This window comes from Coturnix japonica, chromosome 10, assembly GCF_054131305.1.
Source record: "Coturnix japonica strain WE chromosome 10, WE-NBRP24, whole genome shotgun sequence".
Classification (NCBI taxonomy): Eukaryota; Metazoa; Chordata; class Aves; order Galliformes; family Phasianidae; genus Coturnix; species Coturnix japonica.
The window spans coordinates 7299739-7323413 of NC_140672.1; the positions used below are offsets into that span (position 1 = coordinate 7299739).

The 23675-nt window shown below is 47.8% G+C and overlaps 1 long non-coding RNA gene across 1 annotated transcript; it reads left to right on the top strand.

Annotated features, from left to right (window-relative positions):
* Positions 1–7319: 7319 nt before the first annotated feature.
* LOC146759215 (uncharacterized) lies at positions 7320–8269 on the top strand. Its single transcript, XR_014932278.1, has 3 exons — positions 7320–7458; positions 7636–7703; positions 8182–8269. It is a non-coding gene; the product is annotated as an uncharacterized LOC146759215 (long non-coding RNA).
* Positions 8270–23675: the final 15406 nt, after the last annotated feature.

The window sequence follows — 23675 nt, forward strand, 5'->3', positions numbered from 1 at the left end:
GTCACACACAAAGGGAATGACAGCTGTATCTCACACACGTGAGCTGATAGCAGAGGCTACACAGGGGGCAAAACCCATTTGTTCTCATAGAAGCACATTATCTATTCCTTTCTGCTAACAAGGCCCTATGCAGATACTTTTTTGCCCATTCAGCTCAGATGCGCCTGAGGATGACAGAGTGCTTTTACATCTGCCAACAGCACCGTGCTGTGGGTCCGAGCGTCCCTGCAGGACGTAAATGTTGTCACCACATCTGCTTCCAGGAGCAGGCACAGCAGGAAGCAGCACCCCCTGTACCTGGTAAACTGAGAGCAGAAAGATACGAGTCCAAAGATGCAGGATCCATCCATGGGGCTGTTCCACCCCACGCCCCGAGCCCCACTCCTCCCCAGCAGCAGCACATTTCCAAGTATTTAATTCTCAGAAGCTACAAAATACCGGCTTGTGGAATGAAGTCCCACACTTGGAATTGCTTTTCAATCCCTCCCTGCCTTCATATGAATTTGAAAAGATCAGCTGTAAGTTTTATTAACACATACTTAAAACTTAAGGCTACAACCCAAATTGACCAGCATTAGTACAGGGCGATAAATGTCCTGGGCTCACGTCCTCACCATCCAGCACCCAGAGCACCTCCATTGAAATACTGCACGGCGCTTTACTCTGGAGTCATGAAGGGATTTCATTTACCACATCTAAGCAAATCAAAACCCGACTCTGAGCAAGACTCCTGGGACGGAAAAAACCCTCTACTCTCCCAGTGTTAAAACACAGCCAATACAGACGCATACATTCCTTTCCCAGCAGCTTTGCAAAGACATGCTGATGACACGGCAGCATTACATTTCTAGCGGTACCAATGTGTCCGGCACGTCGCAGACCGGCCCTGCTGGAGGCCGGAGCCGCCCGGCCGCGCCTATGGCCAGAAAGATGCCGGTGGTGTCGGCGGACTCGAGCGCTCAGTGCGGAGCAGCGCGCTCAGCTCGGCTCCTTTGTCCCCGCATGAGGCGCTGTGCCCCGATGCCGCCCGCTCCCAGCACCTGCCGCAGCCCATGGGATCCGGGACCCGCAGCGCCCGGGGAAAGGCCGCTGAGATCAGACAGGGAACCATCTCCAGGGCAGGGGAAGTACAGGGAAGACATCAACCATCTGAGGGCCGCGTTTAAACCCGAAACCGGCAGGAATCCTCCAGTCATCCCCGTGTAGCCGGTGTTCGAGCTCGGGGCAGCGCAGCAACGCGGAGCCATTCCCAGATATTCCCAGCCATTCCCAGCCATTCCCAGCTATTCCCAGCCATTCCCAGCCATTCCCCTTCCCCTCCGCACGGGCTGCGCGGAGCGGATGGAGCGGGGCCGGGAGCGCAGCCTGCGATGCGGGTACCGCTGCAGCACATCACATCACATCGTATCACATCATCACATCGCATCGCATTATATCATCGCATCACATTGCATCACATCCCCGGCCCTTGGCGCCGCGCACAAGATGGATGCCGGGCCCCGTTGGCGCTGGGCCGCTCTCACTCACCTCCTTGGCCTGTTTGCGCAGCACCTTCTCCCACTCGTACTGTGTGAGCAGCTGCTCATTGTCCTCCTGCAGCAGCTCCAGCTCCACCTCGTGCTCCTGGTTATCGGTCAGCACCGAGTCCAGGTTCTCCAGCACCGTCACCACCAGCGGCATCAGCTCCTTCACCACCTCCTCGTTGTAGCAGTGGATGAGCCGCTCGAACTCGCGGTAGATGCTGTTGGCCAGGCCCGACACCCGCTCCGACATCACCGACCCCGAGCAATAGTCGTTGCCCGGGTACCCCCCCACGCCGCCATCATCCAGCTGGATCTCCAGCATCGTGCCAGCCCCACAGCGATGCGCTGCGCCCCGCGTCGATCCGCTCCATTCCGTTCCGATCCGCTCCGTTCCAATCCGCCGCTGCCGAGACCCACCGCGCTCCGCCCGCCAACGGGACCCAATGAGCCGCGCAGCGCCGCCCCGACACCGAGACGCGGCGCTGAGCGGACGGAGCTGCAGCCAGGCGGGGTGGGGCGGAGCTGCGGCATCCCCATGTGCGCCCCGTGGGCCGCGCTGCCGCCGTGTGCATGTATGGAGCCGCCAAGGGGCGGGGGGGGGGGAGTCACAGAACGATGCGGGGCCGGAACGAGCCGAGCTGGAGAGCGGCAGGGGAACACCGGGAACACACAACATAACACAACACAACAACACAACACAACAGCACAATACAGCCCGACCCCCAGCCCCGCACGCACCACCCGATCCCGGCGGCGGGGAGCCGAGTCCCGTGAGCTCCGGCAGCGCGGGCCGATATAGGAGCGATATTTCTGGATGGGAGAAATCAGGAGCTATAAGCTCATTTTGCAGCTCAATTAGTGATGCCCCGAACGCCTCCAGACCTGAACGTCTCTGCCCAGAGCCTGTGAAAACCAGGGCACTCCTGTGCGCCTGCATGTAACAGTAGTTTCAACGTAGGCAATGATCCTTCAAGGTGAAGTGCCTGCGGGTTCTGCAGCAAAAGGGTTTGATGGCCCCATTGAGGCGGGGATGGATCCAGAGAGAAAAACAGGGAAAACTGGCTGCCTGCCGTCCCCTTGGTCACCCCCATAGGACCCCACTGAGCTCCAGGCCCTTCTCAGCTCCATTGCTCCTCTCTGGACACACTCCAGGGTCTCAGAGTCCCTAATGCTCCGAAAAAACAATAAAGGAAGTTGTCCAAGGAGAGGTGAAAAGAACCTCATCGCTTATTCACTGCAGGGAAACATCTTCAGTTTGGGGGGTAAACGGAAGAGAAACGGCTGCATAAAATGACAGCTTACAGAAAGGAGGAGGCTGTCAGGTGTCACGGTGTTATTAAAGGCCACAAGAGCACGAAGGGAAGGAGTGCAAGAGTGGGATTAGGGCAGGGGAACTCCTGAGGGCTGCCAGCAGATCTGCAGCCTGCGTTTGATCTGTGTGAAACCCACATGGCACAGTTTGACTTCAGCACAGTGGCACATCCTGAGCACAATGGAGTTATTGGTGCGAGGGCAGTGCCTGTGGGGTCCCAGCTATTCCGTGCTGTGTAACAGCAGCAGAAAACAGCTGCAGAGAAACCTCAGAGTGCTCTGTGAGATCTCAGCTGCAGCTTATCTTGGGCTGTGGAGTCTGAGCACAGGGACAGCAGAAATCCATCTCCTGTCCTGCACTGAGCTGGGCCCAGCAGGGCAGGCAAACCAGGCCCTGATCTTTGGGAAGGCTCCTGACGTGGATGTGAGTTAGAGCTCAAAGATGAGTGTGATTCCACAATCATTATTGTCATCCTACAGACTCCACGTTACACAAAGCGGAAGGCACTTAAACCTGCCCTAAAAGCATCATTGCAGTGGGAATATCACATCTCACCCGTGATTCACGGCCTTAAGCCCTGCAAACACTCCATTCTATGTGATGTCATTATACCTAGCTATATTGCTAGCATGCTGTAGATTCGGTGCACGACGACTTTAAAAAGACACATTTAAGGCTTGTCTCACAGAAAGGAAGAAGTGACCATGAAATATTATTATTTCATCTGAGATGTACTTAGTTATGGAATGGAGCACTGATGAATCACGAGGCAGCTCTGCTCCGAGCATCGTGCAGAGGAGCTCATGGGCTTCTCTGGGACTGCAAACCTCCCTCTGAGGAATCTTAACTGCAAGAAACCTGGCCTGAAGGTTTGGTCCCCATTCCCAGTGTTGTGACAAGAGTCACCTCAGTTCTCTGTTACTTTACTTCAGATAACCCCACTGGGTGACCCTTGTGTTGGTCTCTTACAATTGGATCTAGGAGGAGCTGGCTGCCTGTGTTTATGATGAAAGAGCAGCAGTGATGTGGGTCTGTGTGAGGTCACAGTCATTGCTGGGTTGGGAGGGTTTGGCCCCCAGCTGTCGAGCAGAGCTGGTGCTCTGGTGAGCGTGCTGCACACAGACACTGAGCTGTGAGCGTTCCTTGTTGGAGATCATCCTTTGGGAGCCCACTGCAGGCACCGCTGTGGCGTGTGTGTGAGCTGGGCACAGCCCGGACTGACCAGGCCAATAAGGTGTGCTGGGTTTGGTGCTGGGTGGCTGCTGGAAGGAGTCTGAGCAGAACAGCTGGGCTGGGGAGGAGCTCCCAGCTCAATGGAGGCCCTTCCGAGTGGCTGTTTGCAGGGGAAATTGATTCCTTGTGAGATTCTGTCACACGTTTTGGTGAGGATGATGAACTGCCATTACTGCCCTGTGTGATGCTGCAGTGCAATGGAAAGCACAGCAGTGATAATGGGGTATCAAAGTCCTGGGCTGCAGCAGGTGAGGATAAGCCTGAGTGCAGCAGCTGTGGGCACAGAAAGGAAGGAAAAAACTGCTGACCATTGGAAGGGCTCAGGCAGGCAGTGATCTCCAGTCAGACACCCTCACCTGCACTGCCAACCTTTCAGTGATGTCTGGGAGGGGTTTGCATGTGCCTGAGCTGCCCTGGGTTGGCCCTGCCATCCCACCAGGTGCTCAATCTCTGCTTCAAGCCGTGACTGAGCATCGCTGCTACAGCCCTGCAGAACTGCTGCTGGTCCCCAGCCTTTGTTTTAGACATTAGAAGGGAAGGAGAGCACAGACTTCATGGAGTGCAACTTGTGCTTTATTGACCCCCGGATCCAGCACATTTTTAACAGAACCCCCTGAAGTCCTGGTGAGATCCAGGTGCTGAGCTGGGCCGTGGGCTGTGCAGTGACATCACAAGCACAGTGAGCTCACAAGCGCTGCCTGGGGCCGCGGCTGCCACCAGTGAGTGCCAGAGCCGTGAGTGCTGCGCAGAGTGTGGACACGCTGTGTCAGCCCTCGTCCCAGCTGGCAGTGACGGTGGTGGTGGCTGCTGGTGCTACCTGCTCTCACTGACGGTGTTGCCCAGCCATTGCACTGGTGTGTTAGCTGGAAGGGAGGAGAACTGCAGCTGTGCCCGGGTAAGCCAGAACTGGAGGTTTCTCAAACGTGTGAGTGGTAGCACTGCATCCACTGCAGCTGCAGCAAGGGTAGATGATGGAGTCCTTCTCATGGCAGGAACACAAAATGTGTGCTGCAAGGTATATAACTGCTGGTGGGATGGAGAACAGCACTTGCTGGGGAAGTCATGGCACTTAGACACACATTGGTTCCAGAGCTGGCACAGTTCTTGCAACCAGCTGCTTCCAAGGCATTGCCCTCCTCGAGAGCCCAAACTGCATCAAAAGAAAGCTGGGAAAATGCTTATTCCTCATGATTCTTCCCTTGTAGGCACTTCCTGTAGGGTTCCGGTCCGAGAGGACTCTTTGGGGATCCAAGCAGTTTGAGCACAACCGTCTCTTTGCAAGAGCAGGGAATTCCTCTGGAGATAACCCAGACGGGCTCTAAGAATTTCACCATGTCTCAGCAAAGAGGCGACTGCTACTTCTACTTCTACTCCACCTGCACTAAGGTACGGTTGACTTTCTTCTGCCTGGGTTTTCTTCCATTTCCTCATGTTGAAGAGAAAGGGGTGGAGCAGGGGAGACCTGCTGGTGATGTTACCCTCATAGCGCTGCTAACAGCCTGGGCTAATGGCATGGACACGTTTCAGGCTGTGCTCTTATTTTCCTGTGGTTTCCTTGTGCTTGCAGGGAGACAGCTGCCCCTTCCGCCACTGTGAAGCGGCTCTGGGGAGCGAACGAGTCTGCAGACTGTGGATGGAGGGCGGCTGCTCAAATAGAAACTGCAAGTTCCGTCACATGAGGATTGATGTGAGTGTTTGCCTAAAGATGTGCTTTCCAGCTTAGTCTACAACACCACTTTTCATGGCTGTGGTTGGGCTGAATGCACTTCTGCAGGCTGGATATGTTTGCTGTGAAAATCTTACTGGTTTCTGTTTCTAGAGGGGACTGGGAGGAGGTAAAGAAGGCAGAGAATTCAGTGCCTTAGGTATATCACAGCGGGAGATGTTTGCATTAGGAGCCAAAAGCATTTTCTCCCCAGATGCAAAAAGCTCGCATTGCTCAGCCTCCTAAAGCTGCTGGAGCTGGGTGGTAGGAGAGAGTGGCACTGCCCTCCTGCCAGCAGGGCTCGGTTGTGCCCTATCGGGCCTTCTCCATCCTGGATTTCTCCAGAGCAGTTCATTCTGGCTGCTTGGAGTAGTGAAAGGAGGGGCAGGAAATGAGGGTACAGAGCTAAGGCTCCACACAATGGTTTCTGATGGCTGTTGGAGCGCGGCATCTCCCTGCAGACCTGATGTGCCTGTTTCCATGGCCCTTCCTTTCCTTCTCTCTGCAGAAGCAGCGCAGTTTGATTCCCTGCTTCTGGGAGAACCAGCCCGGAGGCTGCCAGAAACCACACTGCGCCTTTCGCCACCTGAAGGAACGCGGTGGGAACAGACCGACTGCGCTGCTGAGCCACAGTGAGTGTCCGATGGCGTGAAGCATGAAAGGCTCAATTCTGAATGTCAGTTCTGAGCGGGTGCAGGATGCATGTCACCATTCATTGGGGAGGCAGGGGAGAGTCGTGATAGTGAAATATCCGTCTGTGCTTTGGCTGTCAGAGCAGCGCTGGGCTTTTTCTGGAGTGAGGAAGATGCACTGCAGGTCTGTGCTGACTGCACAGCATTTGGGCAGCGGAAGGCAAATGTAACAAACAGTGCTTGAAAATGTGAAGCTTGTGGTTGACTGTGCTCAAACCTGCCCCCAAAGAGACGCTCATCAATCATTCCTTGTTTCTTTTCTGCCAGAAGTTGACACCAGTGGCCTTCCTCCAAAGAGCGGCCTTGCAAAAAGTCTGGGGAACCAGACAGAGGTTGACAAGGCACCAGAGAGAGGTACAGATACTCAACAGGCTCCTGGGTTTGATGCACTGTTTTTCTACTGAGATCTGACTGTTCTTTCCCGGGACTCTTTGCAGTTGACATCCCAGTTTCCTCCCATGGCCCAGCTGGACTAAAACGCAAACGGTCGGAGGAGGAGAAGGGAAAAGCAGGGGAATCACCCTGCAAGAAAAGAGTTAAAGGTGAGCACGAGGAGCTCGTTACGGTGCCTCAGAAAAGCAGTGCTGTCATTTTGCATTGCTCTCTGTCAGACTTTTCCTTGCCCTGGATTATTACTGAGTGCAGCTATTGGGTTTCTTTGTTCCTTTGTATGCGTTGCTGGTACACAGAGATGACCGTGTGCAAAACATGGCTGAGAATCCCGGACAGGGCAATGCAATTCCACTGGCCAAATATATTTAACTTTGTGGAAGGGTGGTGGGACTGATAAGAGAACTTGATCTCTCTTGAGGCGCAGCAAGACAGTACCAGCTCTCTCTTCCTTTTACTTTAGATGGGCGCAGGGTCTCTGTGAGGCCCATTGATTGGAAAAACACCTTCCCCCCAACGCGGAGACAGAAACGAAAAGCAGCAGAAATTCATCCATCTGCTGCTGAGGACGCGGATGAGCCCCCAGCTAAAAAACTACCAATGGTAAGAGCAGTGGCAAAAGCAGTAGTGGATATGAAAGGTTTACATTGCCCTTGAAGAAAAGGAAGAAATTCCAAGTGTTCTACAGCTCTTCTGTTTCTCTTGAAGGCAGCAGATGTCTCACAAGGTACTTGTGGAAACTCTGACCTGTGCTTCATACTCTGTCTTGTTTCTTCCTAGGAGACTCTTGCTTCAGTCCCGCCCGAATACACCGTGCTCAGCACCGAAGTCATAAAGCTTCCAAGCAGGTGATGACCACAACTTGTTCTTCCTTAATGCCCTTTTCCCATCAGACAGAAGTTCTTTCACACTGGGGGAAAATGGGGTGTTTGAGATGTGTCATGGCATAATGCAACAAAGGAAGAGGTCATCTGAGATCATTGAAACTGCTTTGTCAAAACCTCTGCTGAGTTCATGGGGAAAAGTACCTCAGCCAGCAAGCAGGATTTTGCAGAGGAAGATTTCTTGACATGTTTACAGACAAAGCATTGAGGGTGGCAATGTGTTTCTGCTACAAAGCCCAGCCCCTGATTGCCAGACTCAAACTGCTCTACTTGAACAGATGAAAAAGGCACCTGCTGGTTTCCTTAACTCCAAAGGCAGCCGCAGGTTAATCGAATCACCATCCCTATGTGGGTGTGAGGGGCGGGAGGGTCAACTACAGACCTCAGAGCTGAAAGCACATCTCAGAAATGTCACGTAGATTGTTCTTTTCCTTCCCACAAGTCTGGAGCTGCTCCCAGGAAGCCACGCAGACCCCATGGCACAGCCAGAGGAATCCAACACTACATCATGTTCCTCACAAGGGGCAGAAAATTAGCAGCTGAGCTGCACAGGGGCGGGGGAAGCAGCCATCACTGAAGACAACAACCTTGAGGAGCTTCTGATGGAGCTCACAGAAGAACTGGAAGGAGAAACTGATGTGACGTTGAGGATGTGGATGAGCTCCTTCTGGACCTGTCCGACATGACGGCTTAACACCATCGCCTGATTGGACAGTTTAAAACAACAACAATTAAAACCAGCCCTGTTCCTTTCCAGCCCTGCTCCTTTTTGTTGTTACTCTGTGGGTATTTCTGAGACTCTGCACAGAGTCTTAAAGCCGAGTCAAAGCAGTGACAATCAGCACTGACTGCATCCTGTTCTGATTTCCTTGTGGCTCTGAGTTCAGGTCCTGCACCCGCCGCCAGCTCTGGGTGCTGCTTCAGCATCGAGGGCACAAAGCTCCTCTGTGGGCACAGAACGGCGTCCATCCAGGGCTGAAACTTCCTCCTTCCTTCACCCTCAGCAAAACTCTGCCTTGGGCCCAATGGGAGCTCTGCTGTTCTGATTCCTTGGGCAACCCTTTGAGAAGGCAGTAACAGTGGGCTCAATAACTGAGGCTGAAGCACAGCACTCAGGGCAGGGGCTCATGGGGGAACACAACGACGGGGGATTCAGGAGCTGGGGGCAAAGCCGCTGTGCAGGGAGCGGCCCCAGCAGCCGCCGTGGCTTCGTGGTACCCCGGTGGTCGGGGCCTGGGCGGCCTCTGGCGGCGGCATTGCTGGCACAGCCCTTACGTTCCTTTCCATTCCCTCCCGTTCCCCATCCCATCCCATCCCATCCCACCCCATCCCATCCCCATCCCATCTCTATCCCATCCCATCCCATCCCCATCCCATCCCACCCCATCCATCCCATCCCATCCCACCCCATCCATCCCATCCCATCCCATCCCATCCCATCCCATCCCATCCCATCCCATCCCATCCCATCCCATCCCATCCCCATCCCGTCCCTTTTCGTTCCTCCCCGCCCACCCAGCGGGGAGGATGCGGGATCATCTATGAAGGTGCGGGGCCGGGCAGGGCTGCGGGGTGTCCGTGCTGCAGGTGCCATTGCCATTGCTTTGCCCCATGTTTGGCTTTAGCGTCCTTCTACTCCATCGGATCGGATCGGACCGGACCGCGCTCCGCCCGCAGCGCAGCGCACTGAACTCACCACACCAGGTCTCCGAGCCTCAGACTCACGGCCGCCATCTTACTGACACCGCGCAATGCACCACGGGACAGCACGGCACCACGAGGGGCGGGGGCGGCGGAGACGGTGATTGGATAGTAGCGGTCACGTGGGCGGGAGGGCTGTCCTTCTTGCTGCATAATCAAGTTTCTGCCAGCCTGTAAGACTTCCCCACGTAGATACCACTTGGGAGGTTTCACAGAAGGAATGGATATCTCGCATTCAAATTTGGCTTCTTCAGGCTCAGTCACATCCTCATCACACAGCTCCTTTACTAGATTAATGGATTGCTCTTTAAGAAGGATGGAACAAGAGAAAGCAGATATTTAGAAAGAATGTAAAAAACTCTTACATTATCACCCTACTTACTCACATCAGCATTACTGCACATGAACACTACACCTATCACCTCAAAATGCCTTAAAAAATCATTAAAAAATAATAGAAAGAAAGGAATGTTGTTAAGAAGTCAGACAATAAGACTGACAACCTGAAGAGAGCCCAGATCTTCTGATTCCCAGTTCAACATCCAAATCAAACCATGACCTTCCCATCCCGATATCAAACTCCTCGCATTACAAAATGGAAAAGAGGTTCATTGAAACACGGACATTGATAATTACTTTGGTTAAATACAGCAACTTAGCTCTGAACAACAAGTTTTCTCCTAGTAAAGGTCTCTGTAGCTCAAATGTAATGACTCAACTTAGGAGAAATTCCTTTTCCAGGATGTTCTTGCCCTTATCATTCTAACAGTGGCAAAGCTGGGGACTGAACTCTTGAGTAGTGTGCTAACTCAAATGTCTCCATTTTCTTTATCACACTTAACATCATATATATACCCTAACATTGTATATATTAAAAAAAACCCAAAACCTGTGCTCTTCTGAAACAGACAGAGAAAATGAAGAAAAAGTCAAGCTATGTTTTTTATCCCTCAACATTCAAACACAAATCTGAAGTCTAAACGTAGAAAATCAACCTCCTAAGAAAATAATCTGTTTTACTTAGCAAAAGTAAATCCCAAAAGACAAGCTGGAGATTTTGTGGGCACAAAGTTAGGTAGGTAGGAGTTTTTATTTCTGTGAAAGGTCCTGGTGGTGTTTAACTTCCTTGACATTAAAGCAAAGGATGTTAGCTGGTTTATAACATAATTTAAGCGAAATCATCATCAGAAGCATAGTTACCTTTAAATGTAAGATGGGCACGAGATTCTGCCCTTTATGCTACAAATTCGATTTCTGCTGCATCATTGACTTGGACACGTGTGTAAGTCAGCAAGTAGGTCTTTACTGAAGCAGAGAACCACAGAGTCACTAAGGCTGGAAAAGACCACTAAGGTCATCTAGTCCAACCTCCAACTCATCCCTACCAAACTGTGCTCTTGAGAGCAAACCCACAACTATACTTGGCTTCCTTGAGCAAAGAGCTCTGAGGCACATGGCCAGGCTGAGCATCACCCATCTGGTTTCACAGCATCACTGCCTGTTCTCTCATGTCAATGAGAGACCATTGTTGGTCTCTCATGTTGGAATGAGAGTTACCCATTCCCCCACATCCACATCCCCACCAAAGTGGAATCTAAACATGGCTTCTACAAGGACTGACCGAATGCGGCCATCGTCACCATTAAAGTACCTGAGACAGAAGGATCACACTCACTGTCAGACAAAACCTCTTTGGAGAGGTGAACTGACTGCCCTGGTCACCCCCACTTTGGAAAGAACTGCACTCATTTCCTACCTGCTCCTGGCAGTGTGGGATGGTGGGATAGCATCACACTTCCCACACTAAGCTTCCCACCATGTCACTTGTTCCACCATAACCTCAGTCCCAAAACAAAAGAAGGGGAACTCCCTTCTGAACTTTCTTCACTTCATTTCAGATGTCCTTTCTGCTTGATCTCCAACCCACAACCCGCTCAGGAGAAAGATCTCCCTCTTACACCCTACCATCTTGCCGCATTCTAATGTTGTCATCAGCCTTCAGCTTGTCGTCATCTTTGTACCACTGGCTCTGAACCTCATCGTGTGAAATCTCACAGACAAAAGATTCACTCCCATATTCATTCACTTCCACATCTTCCAGTGGTTTAACAATCTTGATATCTCCAGCTGTGAAACACTAGAGATATATTTGTCAGGGTATTTCCAGAACTGAGTGCAGCATCTTTTCCTTACACATATTTGCTTGGAAAATAAGTAGGATTATGTTTTATTCTAAACCATCATCCATTCCTGATTCATTTCTCTCTTCAACACGGTAAATGCATTATTGCCTTTGAACTTAAAGATAGACTTACTAGCTACAATGGAGCTCCCTGCAAACACTTTTCACGGAAACCAGAATCTCATTTATTCTAAAACTCTTCAAGCAAAATTAAGGGTAGAAAAACAATAGGATGGAATGAATCTTTAAGGTCATTTAGTTCCAATGCCCCTGCTATAGGCAGGGACACCTCCCTCCAGACCAACTCTTCTCCTCAGGGTCAAGGCTTCTCTCAAATCATTCTCCTCTAAGCCTGTGCCTGTGCTTGGGATTGCCCTGACCCAGGTGCAGGGCCTTGTACTTGGCCACACTCAAGTTCATGAGGCTGCCAAGGGCCCACCTCTCCAGCCTGTCCAGGTCCCTCTGGGTAGCATCCCTTCCCTCTAGCACATCAACAGCACCGCTCAGCTTGGTGTCATCTGCAAACTTGCTGAGGCTGCATTTGATTCCACTCTCCATGTTGCCTACAAAAATGTTAAATAACACTGGTCCCAACACCACCCTCCACCTGGACACTGAGCTATTGACTGCTGCTCTCTGAGTGTGACCATCCAGACAGTTCCCTATCCTGCAACTGGTCCATCCATCAAAACCATTTTTCTCCACTTTGGTGACCAGGATGTCATGCAGGACGGGATCAAATGCTCTGCACAAGTCCAAGTAGATGATGTCAGTTGCTCTCCCATTATCCACTGATGCTGTTACTCCATCATGAAAGGCCACCAAGTTTGTCAGGCATGGCTTGACCTCGATGAAGCCATATTGGCTACCACCAATTACCTCATCTTTATTTTCCAAACTATGCCAAGGAGAACTAGACAGAACTCTACAGTGTTGTGTCACTACAAACCTGTCTGAACCATTGGCTTCTCTGCATGCTCATCATTAGTCTCTCCTTAGCTTGTGTGCCCACAATGTATGGGGAATGTCAGCCACAAATCTTACCTAGGAGACATCTTTGCTTCAAAATCCCTTGAACATCACACAATCCATTTTAAATCTCCAGGTCTGCACTTATTTATGTCAGAATCAGACCATATTTCTGTACTGCTATTTCCCTTTCATTCTGAAGGGCTCGGATACAACTTGGATTAACCTCAGGAGAAGAGTTCCTGCATAAAACAGCCAGTACTGAAACAGCAACCCAACCTGGTTACAGACTGAGAGAGAAAATGAGAGTTCACCACTTGTGAATAATGAGACTTCTCTTATTTCCCTGGGAAGTAATGCCCACTTCTTTTACTTTGACGGAGCTCCTTCCAATCCTAGAAGGAAAAATATCAAGTCAAATCTCCATGAGTCCTTCCATCTCTGCACTGAGCAAAGGCAGCCTTCAGATCTATGCTTAATTCACCCACTCCCCTAGAATTAATGGAACTGTGCTTACTGGCACATATGCTGAAGCTTAAGCACAGTGCAGTGTTTTCAACATGTAGGAATGGCTATAGAAAATTCAGAAATTCTGGCTGACCTATGACAGCTTAAAGCACTGCGGAGGACTGTTAACAAACTTGTTTGGACATCATCTTGAATAAATGACGTTATCCCCAAGTAAGGGAAGGAACAACTGAGCACCAGGGAGGTACACAAAGTGCCAGAGCAAATTCTCACACTGTCAGGTGCAAAGAAAACTGAGATTTCACCCTAAAACCCAGTTCACAACAAGGCTACAAAATCCTGGCTGACAATTTCTGTGTTAGAGTTGAAGCTCAAGACTCTACTCCAACCAACAATATTTTGTACAGCAAGACCTCGGGAGTTCACAAGAAACCAAAAACAAACTTCAATTTAAACTTGATAAATGAACTCAGGACATAATAACAAAGAGTGCTGATCTGGGCAAGTAAAAGACCATAGAGAAAAGAGAGCAGTGCAAAAGCTATCAGGCAAAAGCTCAGACTCGCATCCCTTGGAAGTGAAATTAAAGGCTCTCATTCATTTCCAGAGAAGTCAGAAAGGAAAATTCCATTACATGCCATACCTTGAACCACTTGATGTCCACCTTAGGCCTGGACAGCTCACACTCAAATGTGACCTTGTCCTTCTGAGTGATGCTAATGTCTGCCAATGGTTTGCTGATTTACAAAGGCAATTCTGAGAAGTAGAAAGAAGGATGTGTATTTAGTTGGGAATGAGGTCTCTAGGAGCATCTGGCATAAAGAATAATGAAAGGAGGGGCCTACTCTCCATGCTTATTAGAGCTTGAAATTAACAACAATAAAACCTGCAGTTTTGAGCCCATTATCATTACTTGTGCTAGGGACAATCATGTTACAACAATCCTCTTCATATTGGAGGGATATTCTGGTGGCAATGGCCCAGTGCATAACATTCTTTGCACCTGGAAGGAAAGCTGGTTCTGCTGTTCAAGTAATCTGGGACAGGAGCAGATAATGACACCTTGCACCAACCAATACCAGTCACAGTGAGCCTCCCCGATGAATTAATGCCTTCTGCTTTAAAGGAAATGAGTCCTGCATCTTCAAGGGTCACAGAAGAAAGTGTCAAGGAATGTTTCTTCCCCTGGACACCCATCGTGATATTTGGTGCAGGCTTCAGCCGCACGCCGTCCTTCTGCCAAGTCCCTTCCACATCCTCATGGGACACCTCCACCGAAAAGGTGACAGTTCCCTTCTCAGGGAATTCCAGGGGCTGCAGACCTTTCACCAGCTTCATCTGCCACACTGAAAGACAATGGGGACAGGTTGGAGATCTCACACCAGCAGCTGAGAAATAGAATCATCAAAGGAATCAGAGAAAGGTGTAGGTTGGAAGGGACCTTTGAGATCATCCAGATCCAACCCCCCCCTGCTGTAGGCAGGGATGCTTCCCTCTACACCAGATTGCACAAAGCCCCATCCAGCCCGGCCTTGAATGCTTGAATAGCATCAGGACTTCCAAAACAAGTTACTTCCCTCTTCCTCTCCCAGGTACAGTATCTGCTAATTAAGCAACAGCCTTTGCAAAGAAGAAAACTTGTTCATAACCAGGTCCATGGGTGCTCTTAAATGGATTCTTCCAGATGGAAAAAACATTTCAGGTGGCCTCCTAGATTTTACCCCTTTTTGTGTTGCACACAAGACTGAAAAGAAATTACTTTTGCAAAGTTCTTCTTGTCATAAGGAAACAAACATTTGGGGAATGGCAGAATGGGGTAAAATTTACCGTCACGTCAAGAAATTTGAAATATCACTCACATGTTCTTGGTGTGATGTTTCTGCTATAATTATTTGGACTAATTAAGCTTTTCCCTGATGAAAGCCTAGAAGTATATCACAAGAAGGACCAACTTACCCATGACCTTTTATTTGTCTTACTCAAGCATCTCCTCCTGACCAAAACTGACAATAAAATATTCAGCCAGACTACAGGTTTGAGCAGCTGGGTTGTTTCTAGGATCTCCTGCAATCTCAAGCTTGGAACACACACTTGTCTTTTGACTAAGTGTCTTTTACAGTGCAGTAAAACAACAGGTTTTCACATGGCTATTCCTCATTTACCTTGCTCTGAAATCATTCACAAACCATGCGGGATCAGTCCAGGGAGAAGGGGAGGAGAGGGGAAGGGAAAGGGGAATTCCACTGTCCTCTAAAATCAGGCTTCTTGGCCTAAAGCTCAACAGCAAATAGCAGTCCACTTCCCCACATTGCTAGACTCCGAGCATTTAAAGAACATCAGCTGACCTCATTACGAGCTCTAACATAGCCAAAGGAATTCACATATTCAAATATTCTCTTGAGTGATGAGAAATATGGAGCATAACTTCAGACTTCTGCTGTTCAACTCTCACTTCTATCATCAACCAGGGTAACAGTTCAATGCTGTTTTAGATGGAAGACTCATACTTTAAATAACTCAGCTCATTAAGGCTTGGATTCCCTACTACAATTAGCTAAATTCCAGTTTGGATCATGCTTCACCTTGGATCACTTAGGGATTCAGCCACTTAATGGTACTAACTCAGTTTGTCTACAGAGAAGCTGTTTTCTATAGCAACAATAAGCTGTGATTGCAACTGGATGTCGGGAGAGCACAAATCCCGCAGTAATCGTGCACCAACATCCTCTCCTTCCATCAGAACAGCAAGTTTTTAAACCAGACTCATGCAAGCTTGCATGACACACCTTGTGCAAAACTGTTGGCAGCCATCAGGACAGCCAGTTGCTTCCTGTATAGACACTTTTCCATCAGTTTGGGTTTTTTGCCTCACTAGAACAACATCCAGTGGTGAAAACTCACACAGCTGAAGCAACCACACTGATATACCGCAGTCACTGGAGGTGCTCAAGAGCCACGGGTATGTGGCACTGGGGACGTGGTTAGTAAGTCCAGTGAGGGTGGGCTGGGTTGGGCTCAGCTATCTCAGTGGTCTTTTCCAGCCTTGGGTGCAACTTGTAAGAGGGAATGAAGCAGCAAACTGCCCAGCACTGAGCTGCATTCTTCCGACATGTGGTATCAATGAAGTGCTGTATTTCCCTATCTTCTCTGGAACTATTATTCATCTAACCTAACTGAAACAGTAAGCCTGAACCTAGATATAAATCAGGATCATAGTCACCCGTGGTTCCTTATATATTCAGAAATACACTCTAGAGGGTAATTCAGTGCATCTAGAAATTAAAGTAGTCTCTGAAGGTCTATGTATTTTCCAATCTCTGTTGGCCGCAGAAGTATGTGAAGTGATGGACATGGCCCAACGATCAGCACTGACAATCAGATGCAAGTTAATATCTGCGGGTTGTTTGGTTTGTTTGCTTGTCTGTTTTATTTCCTACAACCATTCAGTTTGGAGAAAAGATGAGCAACTGCCAATAGAAGTGATAAGTGCACATTTTGGGACACAGAACCAGAATTTTGTGACAACTGTCAGCCCAGAATATGTTGATGATGAAGTTGTCCTAACAGTGCATGCCAGTGATTTGACAAACCCTGCTCGGTATGACAGTTTGTCTTCAATTTTTGGTATCTTTGATTCCCAGTTGGCTCTTAGGCAAAAAAAAAAAAGCCACCCAAACAACCTAGTCCTCATCTCATCCTTCCCATCCAGCTGCTGCCTCACAGAAGGGGTAAAATAAAAACTCCCTTGGACTAGCAGAGAGATTTACAATGGAGTAACTTAAGTAAGGATGGGAGACTGAAGGTGTTGGGGAAGACATCCAGGCTTTAGCTACAGGGCATGCATGCAGAATCACAAAACAAAGGCCAGTCAGAGAAATCAGAGCTTCGTCAGAATTAATGGGGTTGTTTCTACATGCCCACCCTATCTGCCAGTGTAAAACCTTCCAGTGAAAAAAAAGAAAGCTACAGATGGGTGGGGAGAATTGTTGGTGAAATTATTTGTGATATTTTTTGCTAATAATATGCTTAAAGTTCTGGAGCAAGACTTAAAGTTAAGCAACTCACTCTATGTAAGTAGACTTACAGAAGGGAACCATAAAGCTTATGGAAGGGAACTGTCAAGCTAATCCACAGCTAAAACAGAGTAGAGACGAATTGCAGGAGCTTGTTTACTTTGCAGAAGTGTGAGCTTTAACCACTGCTGAGCTCCTAGTACAAAAGTCTGAACCAATGCAACAAACCAACCCGTCCATGTTGTACAAAAGAATGTACTGACACCACCAGAACACAAAATTCTATGGCTGAAAATACCCGCAAAAATCATCCAGCCCTTCTCCATTGCTCCAGGACATGCTCAGCTCTTTGTGCCCCAGATATTTCACTAACCTTTTCTGAAACCCACAGTGAAGGCTTCAAAGCCCCTCCAAATGACTTATCCAGTCATCCAGCCATTAAAAAGCTTTTCTGTTGTAGAACTTGCATCTTTGTCATTGCAATTGAAGTCCCTTATTTCTGCACAGAGAACAGATTGTTTGCTTCCACTTTCTAAGAGCCTTTTATATACTCAAAGCCTGCTATCATATTATATATATGAGCACCTTCAAAGAGCCAACAGAGTCAATGATTTCATTGGAAGCATCAGATTTTATGACTCGCAGGAAGTGATCACCATAACTCACACTCACATCTCCTGCGTGTAGAGGAGATCCTCCTTGCATCTACAAAGATGCAAGAAGAAAAGAGGCAAAGAAGGGGTAAAATAAATCCCATCTTACATTTGGGATGCTTAATTCCAGCCTTGAAGGCTGATTTGCCCACTTAACAGCTGTGCTCTTCAGAAGCAGTTGTTCCACAGTTATTTAGAGAGAAAGACAAGTTTTGTACTTGGTTGTTAACACAAAGAACAGCATAAACACACAAATGAACTCAGCTTTGCAGTGTTGTAATGGCTGATGAGGGAAGCCAAGGATCCTTCCACACTGTCAGCCTTCATTTCCAGAGACATACCTTTGGGGGTGATGGTAATGCTGCACTTGTCATCTCTGGACTCACACAAGTACTCTCCCTCATCCTCAGCCCGGATCCCTGTTATTGTCAGGGTTCTTCTGAGCCCTTCCTCATCAACCTGGAAACCTTTGATTGGTTTGATCTCACAGAATCACAGAATTGTAGGGGTTGGAAGGGACATCTAGAGATCATCAAGTCCAACCCCCCTCAACTGCATTCTTGCTCCACACCACCTTCCCTTTGGCATGGCTCACTTAACAGGTTAAAGTGACTGTGCCTCCAATCTCAGCATTAACAGCTTCGAGCTTCTTAGTGAACTTTACTGCGATTTCTAAAGACGCAGAAAAAAGAAAGGAACTATGAGAATGCAGAAGCTAAGAAACATGTTCTACAAAACCAAATAAAAAACCCCATGAACAGACAGACTCAGGGATCAGGGCAGGCTGAAAGAAACCCAAAAGACAGAAATCTGGAGATATTATCAGCATGGAATTATATTATCATATTTCTGCAATGTAAGAACAGTGCCTTAAAGAGGCTGAAAGACTACCTTCCAATGTCTTAGCAGAGCCAGGAAGAGCTGAGGCTCTGAACACATCCTACCAAATGCTTTAGGAAGAGATAAGATGTATTAATATGCTGAGCATGGCCTAACTAAGGCATATTTTCTATTCATTCTAATCCCGTTCTCTTGGTCTCCTCATCTTGTACAACGCTTTGCCACAGAACTGGGCAGTTCTGGGACACACAGCAGCAGAGGGGATTGTCTTAATCACCTTCCTCCCTATCTCTTTCTCTGCTCTTTAGAACGTCCCATGCCTGCTTTCAGCTACTGGTCACTGAAACAGATCAGGTGATTAGGCGTGCGAAGATGAACAAAATCACTCACCTCTTTCTGCACCTTCTCCTGGTTTATAAACACAGGTTTTGGCTCTGAGGGAAGAAAAGAAAAAGTATTGACTGAGGGACTGAAATGAGACCATCTTGCTGGTTTGTATGTACAAATTGGAACAGGTTTAGGTTACCACTTGTGCCCAAACTAATAGCCTTCACTAGAGAATATCAGCTCTTCTGTTGAAACAAAGTGTCAAATCTAGGCAAGAAAGAACCTAGGAACTGAAGGAACCAAGAGGGTCCTTGAACACCAGTCCCATGGTTGCAAGTCACTATGCAAACATATTTAACCTAAAAGAACATCTGTCCTGCAGGCAACCAAAACCTGAGTTTCTTTTACTTAAGACCCACTGTGAAATACCAAAACACATAAACGTGTGATAGTCAAACCACTGGCTGCCTTTTCATGACCCAGAACAATACTCCTGGCTTCCTGAACAGACTCCTCATGGCCTCTACCATTGCCACAACTGTGACTGTCAAAGGCACAAAGGAAATATGCTCACCAACGCAGTCCTTTGTTCTTTGTGTGTGATTTGCAGATATCTATCTTACTTTGAGCTCTGGGAATAGTCAGCTCTACCAGGTCTCTTACTGTGAGTAGCAGACTCACCTATCCAGATGCAGCCTCCAACATAAAGGCATAGTAAAAAGTCAGTGTACTACTAGAAGTTCCTGCTTCTCCTGCCATGAAAGGCTGCACGTACAACATGCACTCCAGCCTCACTGCACATACTTATCTTAGTCAAATGTTTCGGTGAACAAGAATTACAGTTTGGGATCTCAGGCACAGGAGAGATTTGAATAATATCTTAAATATTGCTTCCACTGTACATATATCAGTAATTATTATTCTACAGACAGACTGAAACAGGTCTTTGTGTCATACTAAAACCAAATACTTTCTACAAACCCAGGCAATCAAGTCTAAGGAAAAAACCTCAGCACAGACTACAGTGATCCAGGAGCAGTATAATAGAAACTAGATTTTACTTTACTGTTCTCTGCTGTATTTCATACAACACCTGTCTTACCTGTGACATGAATCTTGAAGGTGAGTTTCTGGCCAGCAGCCTCGCAGCTGTACTCCCCTGCATCTTTCTTCTCCACCTGGCTCACCAACAGCCCATGCTGTTTGCTGCAGTAATAAAATGGTTACCCCAATGGAATCATAGAATGGTTTGGGTATAGAAGGAAGCTTTAAAGATCATCCAGTCCAACCTCTTGCCGTGGTCAGGGACATCATTCACTAAATGAGGCTGCCCAGGGTCCCCATCCAGCCTGGCCTTGGACACTCCAATGATGAGTCACCCACAACCCTCACTGGACAATCTGTTCCAGTGTATCACCACCCTCATCATAAAGAACTTTTCTCATGTCCAAACTGAGTCTACCCTCTTCACTTTTGAAACCATTGCCCCTTCTTATGTTGCTATAGACCCTGGTAAAAAGCCTTTTTCCACTTTCTTATCAGACTCTCTTCATAAATAGAACACCTGTCTTCCTCCATTTTGGAATGAAAAGCACCAGCTTGAAGGCTTTCTATTTTAAAGCATTTCTTTTGTACCTGCTATAGAGAAGAAAACAAAAGACAATATGGGAAAACCTTTTTAGTTGCAGGTTTCTTTAATTTAATAGAAACCACCAATGCTGCCGTCCAGCATTGTGACCAAATGCTGTCTCTGAGACTATTTAGGAAGAAGCATTTGCAGGGGTGTGCTTGTGCCCTGAAGATATCTTTAATATTCTTTAATTTCCCCTGAAATTATTGACTTCTCATTTTGCTATCATTGCATCTACATGAGATCCCCAGGGAAATTCCCAAATTATTTCCAGCCTGTCTTAAGCTGAGGCTACCCAAGTCCTCTGTGTTCATAGCTTCAGAAGGCAAACAGAAAAGCACACGAATAAAACAGAATTTAAGCACCGTCTACATCACTGAATGCTGGGGTTGAATGTGTCAAACCACTTAAATTTCCCCTCCTTCTTTGTTGGGGGGTTCAATACAGTCAAAACAATTTCTCTCACCTGTGACATGAATCATGAAGGTGAGTTTCTGGCCAGCAGCCTCGCAGCTGTACTCCCCTGCATCTTTCTTCTCCACCTGGCTCACCACCAGCCGACGCTGTTTGCCCTCTGACTCCACCTTGAACTTCTTGCTCCAGGTGATCAGTTTCCCCTCCTTGTACCACTTCACCTCCGTCTTCTCCTGGGCCACCTCGCAGCTCAGCGTGGCATTTTGAGTCAGTACAGCCTTCACCTCCTTTTGTACCTTGTCCTTGTTTGTAAACAGGTCTTCTTTCTCTGCAGGGACATCACAACAGTCACACCGTTTTGCTGTAGTCTGCTGCAGACCTTACTCCAGTTCCCCGTTTTCACTATACTTGCCCTTCACAGGGAGCATCGTGATGCCTCATTAAGACAGGAAAACACTTTCCCCTCTATTTTGCCTTGGGAAATGATAGGCATATCATATCATATCTTATCATATCACATCATATCACATCATATCACATCATATCACAAAGCTAAACATTTTGCAGTCTGATAGCAGATTTGGACATGTGATTTAGAACACCTGCATGCACAACTGAACCTCCTCCCTTATCTTTTTTTCTTCTCATGTCTCTCTACATTTCCAGTAAATCAGAAGGGAATGGCCCTCTAGAACAGGTTGCCCAAGGAGACTGTGGATGCTCCATCCCTGCAGGCATTCAAGGCCAGGCTGGATGTGGTTTCTGGGCAGCCTGGGCTGCTGCTTGGCAACCCTGCACATAGGAAGAAGGGGGTTGGAACTGGATGAGCACTGTGGGGCTTTGCAACCCAGGCCATTTATGAGTCTGATTAGTGGCATTTTCCACCTAATTGTGTCATTCAAATTTTGTAACCAGATCTCTTCAAACACCTCCCCTTTTCTCACTCCTTGCATGCTTCGTGTGCTCTTGCACTGTAACCCTGCAGACACCAGATGACTACAAGAGCTGCACAAGTTACCCTCCTTGCCTATTGTTTGTTGCAGTAATTCATTCCTGGATGGAAAAGCACATGTAGAAAAGTGTTGCTATGACACTAGATGACAAAGAAAGTCCTATAGCCAAAATGTTTTGCACCAGAGAGGCTGTAAGTTGATCCTCCAAATGCAAGACACACAAAATGAAGCATTCCTTTATCTCCGGGATTTCAAGTATTTTCTCACCTCTGACTTTCACTTGGAATGTTGCTTTGTCATCTTTTGTTTCACAGCTGTAGCTCCCTTGGTCTTTCAGGGTCACATTTTTGACCATGAGCTTGCGGTGCGTCCCCTGGGAGATGATGGTTGTCCTCTGGTCCTGCTTCACCTCTGTTTGATCTTTCTTCCATACGACAGCTCCGCTTGCAGCTGACACCTCACACACCAGCTCCAGGTCTTCAGAAGGACTGACTGATATTTCTGGAGTCGTTTTGGGCTTGTTGACAGAATTAATGGCTTCATCTGAAGAAAAAAAGAGAAAGTGGTTTACATCCTGACTCAGGCTTACTGAGCATAGCATTAAGATACAGTTAGAGCTGATTGTAATGTCTCTGCTCATTACATTTGGGGGATCGAGTTTCACCTCTGGAGGTACTCACATACAAATGTGTGCTTGATTCTCCTGTGTAAGGAAAGAGTAAGTTCTATGCAGACAGTTCTTATTTCTTTTAATCAATTCTGTATTCTGCACATGTTCTTCTGAAGCTAAAATGAAGGCAGCTAAGTAACGTGTTTTCAATACATGAACAAACCCATTCAACACCTTGTCTCTAAGCTAACAAGCAGCGTTTGATGAGCACATCAGTATTTCATGCCCTTCATTCCATCCACACAGAACCTGCCTGAGGAGCAAGCTCAAGGCTGCCAGCTACAGGCAGACCTAGCTTAGCATTGCATTTCTTAGAGCAACAACTGTTGCTTTCAGTCACTGAATATACCAAGGCCAATTACTATGCCAGGCACATTTATGGCATCAGTGAACAAATAATGCGTTAAAAATTGTAATAGACAGGAGCCATCTACTCTTTTAAAACTAGGTGACCAAAGAAGAACAGTCCCTCTAGAGTCAAGCTGTTAAGAACTAATAGCATCAATCAATATCACATAGATAGATTACAGCGAAAGGCTTTCAGTAGAGCTTCAGTTCATAAATGAAAACTGGGTTATGGAAAATATGCTCAAGATAGAAACCAGAAAACAGATCTTAACACCAGGTTCTGTGAATGCAGCCAGCTGAATTTCACAGATATTGAATTTCAATGACAATTTCTTGTGTTATTTTACCCTCCAGCTCCACCCTGAACAGGAACATGTCAGTGACAAGCATTACTCCTCCAGGCTTGACCTGACAGTGTTTTACTTGTACTATGAGCTAATGGCTGTGCTTACAGCACCTCAGGGAGACACCTCAGAGATCACAACGTCCTTCGCGTACAGCAGGAGACACTCAGCTCTCCAAATGTGGAGTTAAATTTGTCAAAAGAGGAGACAGGATTCCCATGCTAAGAACTTAGGAACATTTCAGTCATAGGTTTAAAGATGATGTAAGTGCTGAGGCAATTCATGAACTAGAAGAATGAAGCCCAGATGTCAGGGCTCAAGCCATGACTCCAGCCCCAGCTAGAGCTAAGGCTGTCCTGAATTCATCACAACACAGTTACATTATTTGCTCGTACTGTGGATTTGCACAGGGACAACAGTAAGG